This window comes from Artemia franciscana, chromosome 3 (assembly GCF_032884065.1).
Source record: "Artemia franciscana chromosome 3, ASM3288406v1, whole genome shotgun sequence".
In the NCBI taxonomy this organism is placed as follows: domain Eukaryota; kingdom Metazoa; phylum Arthropoda; class Branchiopoda; order Anostraca; family Artemiidae; genus Artemia; species Artemia franciscana.
Window position 1 is genome coordinate 12,291,392 of NC_088865.1, and position 9,823 is coordinate 12,301,214.

Consider the following 9,823-nt stretch of genomic DNA (forward strand, 5'->3'; position numbering starts at 1 on the left):
TCATCAGCGTTTAAGACGTCTTGTTTTCATACAGGCAAAATTTCCACTTCGTGTTAGTTTTCATCTTTTCCTTCTACTGACTGTAGTCCTGTTTATATATTTCAATATTATAAAGTGTTTGTTTTAGGGGGGGGGCTACAAAAACAAATTAAAATGTGTGAACTTCTTTTTTATTCGTTTTGTTACTTTTTTATTCAGACAAACTTTTCAGAGGGGTCAAGCCCCCTCCCCCTAATACGGCCTTGCATGTCATGGCTGAGGATATTTAACTGAAATTGTATAAGTCTTTATCATTGTCCCCTGGGGATTAGTTGTTTTTACAGTTGATTTTTAGGGGTTTTTCTTTTTATTATTTTTTTTTGTCAGCAGGGTCGTATCCAGGATTTTTTTTTTATGACATTTTTTTTCTATATTTGATGCTTAGGGATTTTTCTCTTTTTTATTTTTTGTCAGTAGTCTCGTATCCGGGATTATTTTCGAAGGGTTGGACAAGGTTTGTTTTTTTATTGGGGGATAAAAACCCATCAAAACATATTTATAATCATTTTCTTTACGATTTTACGCGTCAGAAAAATATTTGGTGGGGGGAGGGTGGCTAAAACTCCTCTCCCCTGGATGTGGCTATGCGTGTCAAGGTTTAGGATATGTAACTGAAACCTGGTAATCGGAAAGTATATTCATTAGTTTTATCGTAAATGAGACACACTTTATCGATTCTTAAATTCTTGAAGCTGTAAAATATTTTTAATTGAATTTACTTTCTAATTAAGAAATTTTAGTACACAGACGATCAGATATAGAAATTCATAGCATATAAATGTATCTGTACATGCCTACAAACATGGCAATATGGTTTAGATTCCTACGCGTGAGACTGTGCCTTTGATTCTCCGAAGGTTCTCCAAAAACCGCTCAAAGGATTTAAATGAAAATACTAACTGGCCTAGCCTGGTACTATTTTCCCTTATTTTTCTATTCATTCGTATTATTTATTATTTTTAGCTTTCAAGGCATGTTAAGTCGGATGTTGAACTACAGAAAGGCAGCATGTGCATACATTTACTATCTAGGCTGAAGATGAATCTCCGAGGGAATATTTGGGAGGATTTTGAAATAATTCAAAAGTCTTTATGTAAATTGTTAAGAAGGCATATTAGCAATCTCTTAGGAACAGCTTATTGATTTAAGTGGAAATTTTTAGGGTAGGCTGAAAGCTGAAGGCATCTTGATCTAATAAAAAGCACTCTGCACTTTTTGATGGGGTTTTCATGTCAAACCTATTAAAAAATAAATAAATATAAAAATTAGCGGTCAAATTAGACTTTAAATAGCTCTCAATGAAGCTCTATCTTTTGTTAGCGGTGAAGAAAAAAAGTAGGACACATCAGTGCCACACATTCAAAAAGGATTTTCCCTATTGTTCAAGGTAGGAGGAAATGGTTGTCCTTGACTGAGTTTTCGACAAAGCAAACTCCTATGGATTATTTTTAATTTCAGTTTGTCACTATTTTCATTGGGTTTCATGATATTTTTTCAAATTGCATTTAATTTGTTTTTAATATATAATTTTGCTTTTTTTAATCGAAATATTTGTAATGATTCTTAATGTATTTTTTTCGCTTTTCTCCGGTAGCCAGTGGCTTCTCTATGTATTTTTTTTTAGGTATAGATGTACTATGCCTAAGTCCTACTTTTTCTAAGTGTTTTCATTAATGTTTTGTAGGAACACCCGCATGGAACAAGAACGACGAATGTTGATTATGTTAAAATTTTGATTATGTCTAGGATCGAGAGTTCTCTGGTTTTTAGAGGGACTGAATTGTAAAATTCATTGGGTGGAGAAGGGGTAAAAGTAGAGTACTTATATGATACAACCCCTATCTAATATTCTTCTCATATATTTTCTGACGGTCAATACTAATGAAGTATACCAAAGTAAGATAGAAATATAATACTTTAGAAGGAAATTTGGGCTATATATTTGCGCACTATCAGGGGGGGATATACTGATTCTGCATGCCTGATGTTTTTAGGAACAATCACTACACATATTATGTAGTAAGAATTTTTTCTAACTTCATACTGTCTTAGTACTTTATCCCCCCCTCCCGCCTAATGTGAAAATATACAGCCCAAATTATATATTTCTCATCTATTTTGTCACTTTTCTTTGTCTTTTCTCACGCTAAGCTGAAAGAAACTAAAGAAAAAAAACAGTTCTATAATATGTCAATAAATGAACAACTTTTGCGGTAAGGGTTTATCGTGCAAGTACCAGATGTAGTTCTAAGTGAATATAAAAGGTTTTTGAAGCATTAATTGTTTTCCAAATCGATTAAATCGATAAGATCAAAATTTCTAAGTCTGTCTTAATTTCTGAATATTAATCGTTATCTTCTTAATTTTATTATTGATTGTTCAGCTTGGTAGTCGTATTGAGTGGTTGGATGGTAAACGATCTTATATTTATGTTTTGAAAAACCTCCCTTTACTTTTTCCTAAATTCAAGGGGCTGGGTATAAATAAACAATATACATCAATTACGTGTTTAGCTTACACAACTAGACTCTTAGAATCCAAACCGTTGGTGCTAATCTCCGTTTCAAGGCCCTTCAAGAAGGAAGTGCACCAGGGACTGGGGGCCAATATATTATATCAACCACTGTGCTACGACACGTCAAATCAAATATTTGATATCCCACTTGCCTTTTGTTTTACGACACAAAAAATTTTGCAGAATATTCAGTAGAGCTAACAGAATTTTTGAAAAGATGTTACAAATACTTTTTCCTTGAGAAATTCCAGGAATTTGTTCCAAATCATCAGTTTTACAAAAACATATGTTAATAACCCCAACGAGTTTGTTTTTTCCATAATTGAAAAACTTAACTCTTCCTAGAAAGAGGAAAAGGAAAAAAACAAAGATGGTATCGATGCAGAATATCGTAATTCAGGCAACTTGCTTGTTGCGTATTGATTTTGTTTTTGGAACTTGTTGCCTGCTGATTTTTGGTTATAAGACTTGATACATTTTGATTTTTGTCTTCGTGAAGCTTGTACATTGATTTTTCTCTTTATGAAACTGTATATTCATGGAAGCTGTTGCGTGTAGATACTTGTTTTTGGAATTTGTTTCCCGCTGATTTTTTGTTCGTGAAACTTGTTCCATGTTGATTTTTCTCTTCGTGAAACTTGTATATTATTTTCCCCCTCGTGAACTGGAACTTGTTCATGGAACTTGTTGCGTGTTGATTTTTTGTTCACGGAAGTTGTTACAATCTGATGTTTATCCGTGAAACTTGCTGCAGGTCAATTTTTTCTCTTTTTGGAACTTATTCACTGATTATTTCTACTTAAGCAGTTGATTTTGTTCAAGAAACTTCTCGCATGTTGATTTTTATTGCGTGCGGATTTTTATGTTCGAAAAGCTTATTACATATTGATTTTTCTCATTGTCAAACTTATACATTGATTTTTTCCTCGTGAAATTAATTTTGTTCGAGCAATTGCTGTGTGCTGATTTTTTTTTGGGAGGAGGAACTTGTTGCACCTTGATTTTTTTTTTGTGAAACTTGTATATCGATTTTTCTCTTCATAAAACTTATTTTGTTCAAGAAACTTGCTGCGTGCTGATTTCTATTCGCGGAACTTGTTGCGGGCTGGTTTTTGTCCATTTTTGAACACGCGCTGATTTATGATTTTTGTGGTATGAAACTTGTAGCAGGTTGATTTTTTACTTCGCGAAAATTGTATATTGATTTTTCACCTCATGAAATTGATTTTGTTAAAGCAACTTGTTATGTGCTCATTTTTGTTTGTGAGCCTTTTTGCATTTTTATTTTTCTGTTTGTGAAACTTGTACATTGAATTTTCTTTTCGTAAAACTGATTTTATTCATGGAACTAGTTGCGTACCGATTTTTGTTCGTTAAACTTGTTGCATGCTTATTTTTGCTCATGAAACTTGTTGAATGTCGATTTTTCTCTGTGTGGAAGTTGTACATTTATCTTTCTCCTTGTGAAACTGATTTTATTCATGGAACATGTTGCTTGCAAATATTTTGTTCGTGGAACTTATTGTGTTCTGATTTGTGTTCTTGAAACTTGATGCATGTTCATTTTTTCTCTTCCTGAAACTTCAACATTGATTTTTCTCCTCGTGAAACTTATTTTTTTCATGGAGCTTGTTTCGTGTTGATTTTCGTTCTTGCCACTTATTGCATGCTGTTTTTTCTATTTGTGAATCCTGTACCTTAATTTTTTCCTCGTGAATTTGATTTCAAACTTGTTGGGTGCTCATAGTTCCATGTTGATTCTTCCCTTTGGGAAACTTGCACATTGATTTTTCTACTCGTGAAACTTATTTGGCTCACGGAACTTTTTGTATGCGGATTTTTGTTCATGGAACTTATTGCGTGCTGATTTTTGCTCTTGAAACTTGTTTCATGTTGATTTTCCTCTTCGTGAAACTTGTACATTGATTTTTCTGCTTGTGAAGCCAATTTTGTTCATGGAACTTATAGCTTGTTGAATTTTTGCTCATGAAACTTTTTACCTGCTGATTTTTGTTCATCAAACTTCTTGCATGGTGATTTTTCTCTTCATAAAAAATTTACATTCATTTATATCATCACGAAATTAGTTTTGTTCATAGAATCTGTTTCGTACTGATTTTATTCGTGGAACTTATTGCACGCTGATTTTTTTTTGTCCATGAAAATTCATGCATACTGATTTTTTCTTCGTGGAGTTTTTGCATTGATTTTTCTCCTTTTGAAACTGATTTTGTTCATGGAACATGTTGCCTTCTAATTTCTGAACATGGAAGTTGAAATGTGCTTATTTTTGTTCATGAAACTTGTTGCATGTCTATTTTTCTCTTCATAAAACTTGTACGTTAATTTTTCTCTTCTTGAAACCGATTTTGTTCACGGAACCTGTTGCGTGTTTATTTTTGTATGAAGAAATTGCTGTATTTATCCTGATTTTGCTCGTGAAACTTGTTGCATGTTGATTTTTCACTTCGTCAAACTTGTACATTGATTTTTCACCTTGTGAAACTGATTTTGTTCATGGAACTCTTTGAATGCTTATTTTTCTTCGTGGAACTCACCAAGTCTTGATTTTTTTCTTTCATTTTTTGTACATTGATTTTTCTCTTCATAAAACTTGTTTACTGATTTTTCTTCTCATAAAATGGATTTTGTTCATGGAATCCGTTGCCATACTGATTTTGTTTTGTTTTGTGAACTTCGAGCGTGCCGATTGTTGCTCTTAAAACTTTTTGTATGTTGTTTTTCTCTTCATGAAACTTGTACATAGATTTTTGCTTCTTATGAAACTGATTTTATTCATAGAACTCTTTGTGAGTTGATTTTTTTTGTGAAACTTGTTGCACATTAATTTTCCCTTCGTGAACCTTGTACTTTGATTTTCAGCCCTGGTGAAACTGATCTTCATCATTGAAGTTTTTGCGTGATGATTATTGTTCGTGGAACCTGTTACGTGCCGATTTTAGCTCGTAAAACTTGTTTAATGGTCATTTTCTCATCGTCGAACTTGTACATTTATATTTCCTTTTATTAAACTATTTTTGTTCATGGAACTTTCTGTGTGTTGATTTTTTCATGAAACTTGTTGCGGTCTGATTTTTGCTCGTGTAACTTCCTGCATGTTGATTTTTTCTTTGTGAAAATTATACATTGATTTTTCTCCTCGTGAAACCAATTTTGTTCGTGGAACTCTTTTGTGCTGATTCTACTTCATAAAACTTGGTGCATTTTGTTTTTTTCTCTCAATGAAACTTGTACTTCGATTTTTCTCCTCGTCAAACTAATATTGGTCATGGAACTTGTTGCGTGCTTACTGTTTTTGTTTTTGGAACTTGTTTTCTGTTGATTTTGTTCTTGAAATTTGTTGCATGTTATTTTTTCTCTTCGTAAAACTTATTCATTGATGTTTTTTTCATGAAACTGATTTTATTCAAGGAACTTACTGCGTATTTATTTTTATTTGTGAAAACTTGTTGTGTGCTGGTTTTTGCTTGTGAATTCTGTTGCATTTTCATTTTTCTCTTCGTGAAACTTGTATATTAATTTTTCTCCTCGTGAAACTGCTTTGTTCGTGGAATTTGTTACGTGTTGGTTTTTTGTTCTTAGGACTTGTTACATGCTGATTTTTATTCGTGAAATCCGTAGCATACTGGTTTTCCTTTTCATGAAAGTTGTAATATTAATTTTTTTTTCTACTCGTGAAACTAATTTTGTTCACGAAACTTCTTACGAGCTGATTTTTGGTCGTTGAACTTGCTGGGTGCTAATTTGTGCGTAAAACTTGTTACATGTTGATTTTTCTTCGTAAAACTTGTACATCGATTTTTTCCTCGTGAAACAATTTTTTGTTCATGGAACTGATTGCATGCTGATTTTTGTTCGTTGAACTTGCTGCGTGGTAATTTTTTTTGTGAAACATGTTGCATATTTGTTTTTTCTCTTCATGAAAATTGAATTTTGATTTTGGTCCAAGTGAAACTAATTTTGTTTTTAGAACTTGTAGCAGATTAAATCAGGTTTAGGGGACTGTACCAAGTGTGGCGGAACCTACACTTAGCCTACACATGGTGTGTTAGGTTTAGGGTCCATGAACAAAATCAGTTTCAAGAGGGAAAAATCAATGTTCAGATTTCATGAAGAGAAAAGTAAATATGAAACAAGTTTCACGAATAAAACTGAGTATGCAACAAGTTCCACAAACAAAATCAACACGCAACAAGTTTAATGAAAGAATCAAGCATAGTAATTTGAACTTTAGACTATTTTGAGCAAAATGACCATCGAAATTTTTAGACCGAATTTCTTTAGGGGAAAGAGGCATAAAAGGTTGCTTTCTGATCCCTTTTGGCTTTTAAATTAGTGTACTAGAACCATCAATTTCCAATCAATTGAGCCCCCTCTGAATTTTATTCCAATAGCCACTCCATAGAAAGTGATTCTGGGGGGGGGAATGGTAAATAATAATAATGCAACGAAGATTTACGGCTCTTAAGAGAATTCTGGTGCGTTGCTTCTGTTAGGAGCAAGGTTTTGATCAATGACAAGTAAGTTGCTAGATTGAATTAGATAAAACAATACATTCTTATTGTAAAAAAAAATCCATAAGTATTGGTTAATCGGAGAATTTGCTTGAAACAAGACCAAAAATAGTAAATATAGAGAACAAATAGATTGACCAAAATATAAACGAAACAAAACATCCAAAAATGCAAATCTTAATAAACAAGGTCCAGTCACCCTCGGATTGGGTTCTGTAAACTCTGTGATTTGCCTGGTACCAAAGATCAAACGATGTTTACAAAAATCCGTTTTATAATAATTCCCCATTATGGTTGAGTGAGATAAAACCGGAACCGGTTGAGAAGACATTTGAGAAGACTGTAAAATGTGGATATTCATTTTTTTCTATAAACTTAATCGATTTGTTTGTTTACCATGACTCTACGTTGGGAAGGACAGGAAGAATTAAATGAAATAAACTTGTCCCTATTCACTCCACCCTCTCCACCTGAAAACGTGATAATATATTGTTTAATTTCAAAACAAATGCATTACCTCAATAAAAAGGGGCCTGTCACCCCCTCAACACTGGAAATCCTAATTTATTCCTTTTGCTCAGGATGTCACCCTCATCAAAATTTTTGCCAACATTGCAGCCATCTCCTGTCTCAGGATTTGCGTCTCCAAGTTATGCTTGGTTTACCTTCCAACCTCGTTCTTCAGTGTTCTTCAACGAAGTCAAATTTTTAGTTTTATATTTATACTATTTTTAAATATACTTTTTCATCGTTATGCTATACGTACTATCTTGAAACTACTTTAAAAGACAGTTTCAATACCTAATGAAACTTTTAAAATCCGAATCGGATGACAAAATAGTAGACAAAACAAGAGCTAAGAGCTCATATGGCACATGTGACGAGGCGAGAAGAGCTAAGAGCCACGAGATCATATGGTATGAGCTCTAACAAAATTCTATGAATCAATAGATTGATTTAAAAAGGAGAAATAAGAGGCTTAATTCCGGTCAGGATTTAAAATAAGAGCTCTGAGTCACGATGTCCTTCTAAATATCAAAATTCATTAAGATCCGATCACCCACTCGTAAGTTATAAATACCTAATTTTTTCTAATTTTTCCTCTCCCTTTAGCCCCCCAGATGGTCGCATCTGGGAAAACGACTTTATCAAGTCAAATTGTGCAGCTCCCTGACACGCCTATCAATTTTCACCGTCCTAGCACGTCCGAAGCACCAAACTCGCCAAATCACTGAACCCCTCCCCCCAACTCCCCCAAAGAGAGCGAATCCACTACGATTTTGTCAATCACGTATCAAGGACATTTGTTTATTCTATCCACCAAGCTTCATCCTGATTCTTCCACTCCAAGTGTTTTTCCAAGATTCCCCCCTCCAACTCCCCCAAATGTCAAAAGATCTGGTCGGGATTTGAAACAAGAGCTCTGAGACATGAATCCTTTCTAAAAATCATATTTCATTAAGATCCGATCATCTATTCGTAAGATAAAAATATCCAAATTTTCATGTTTTCTAAGAATTCTGGTTTCCCCCTCCAACTCCCCCCAACATCACAGGATCTGGTCGGGATTTAAAATAAGAACTTTAAAGCACAAGATCCTTCTAAATATCAAATTTCATTAAGATCTGGTCACCCTTTCGTAAGTTAGAAATACCTCAATTTTCAAAATTACCTCCCCCTCCAATTCCACCAAAGAGAGCAGATCCGGTCCGGTTATGTCAGTCACGTATCTTAGACAGGTTTTTATTCTTCCCATCCATTTTCATCCTGATCTCACCGCTTTAAGTATTTTCTAAGATTCACAGGATCTGGTCGGAATTTAAAATAAGAACTTTAAAGCACAAGATCCTTCTAAATGTCAAATTTCATTAAGATCTGGTCACCCTTTCGTAAGTTACAAATACCTCGATTTCAAAATATACCCCCCTCCAATTCCACCAAAGAGAGCAGATCCGGTCCGGTTATGTCAGTCACGTATCTTAAACAGGTTTTTATTCTTCCCATCCAGTTTCATCCTGATCTCACCGCTTTAAGTATTTTCTAAGATTTCCGGTCCCCCCAAACTGCCCCCCCCCCCCATTACGCTTGATCCAGTTGAGATTTAAAATTAAGAGATCTGAGTTACGAGGTCCTTCTAAATATGAAGTTTCATGAAGATCCGATCACTCTTTCGTAAGTTAAAAATACGTAATTTTTTCTCATTTTTCAGAACTAACCCCCCCCCCCCCCCAATAGATCGGATCCGTTCCAATTATGTAAATCACGTATGTAAGACTTCTGCTTATTTTTCCCACCAAGTTTCATCCCGATTCCTCCAATCTAAGCGTTTCCCATGATTTTAGGTTCCCTCACCCCAAACTTCCCCCAACGTCACCAGATCCAGTCAGGATTTAAAATAAGAGCTTTGAGACACATTATCCTTCTAAATATTAAATTTCATTGAGACCCGATACTCCGTTCGTAAGTTAAAAATACCTCATTTTTTCTAATTTTTCAGAATTAACCCCTCCCCTAGCTACCCCAAAGAGAGCGGATCCGTTCCGGTTATGTCAATCATGAATCTAGGACTCGTGATTATTTTTTCCACCAACTTTCATCCCGATCCCTCCACTCTAAGTGTTTTTCAAGTTTTAGGTTTCCCCCTCCCAACTCCCCCCCCCCCAATGTCACCAGATCTGGTCGGGTTTAAAATAAGAGCTCTGAGCTACGATAGCCTTCTAAATATCAAATTTCA